Below are 331 nucleotides of genomic sequence, written 5' to 3' on the forward strand. Positions count from 1 at the left end.
GCTTCATGCATTTTTTTTTTTTGCATGAACTGATTGACAGATTAAGAAGCCTGAATCCCTCACAAGTGATTGAAACTGCATGGTTGGCATATTATGAATATGGGTAGTGGTGTGTTGTGCACATATTTTTTTTAAACAATGAAGATTACAATATAACCGCAAGATTAAAAACATGTTCAAAATATGATCCATATAGATAGAGACTTGAAAAGAAAATATGTCGTTAGGTGTGCTGCGATATGGGTAATGAAATCATGAAGCGATCCTGGCTGGTTCCAAGAGCAATGCACCAACCACCGTTGCTGAACAACTTCCATCCATTTCAAAGAGA

The sequence above is a fragment of the Gekko japonicus genome, unplaced genomic scaffold (genome assembly GCF_001447785.1).
Source record: "Gekko japonicus isolate JY-2015 unplaced genomic scaffold, Gekko_japonicus_V1.1 scaffold1925, whole genome shotgun sequence".
Lineage (NCBI taxonomy): Eukaryota > Metazoa > Chordata > Lepidosauria > Squamata > Gekkonidae > Gekko > Gekko japonicus.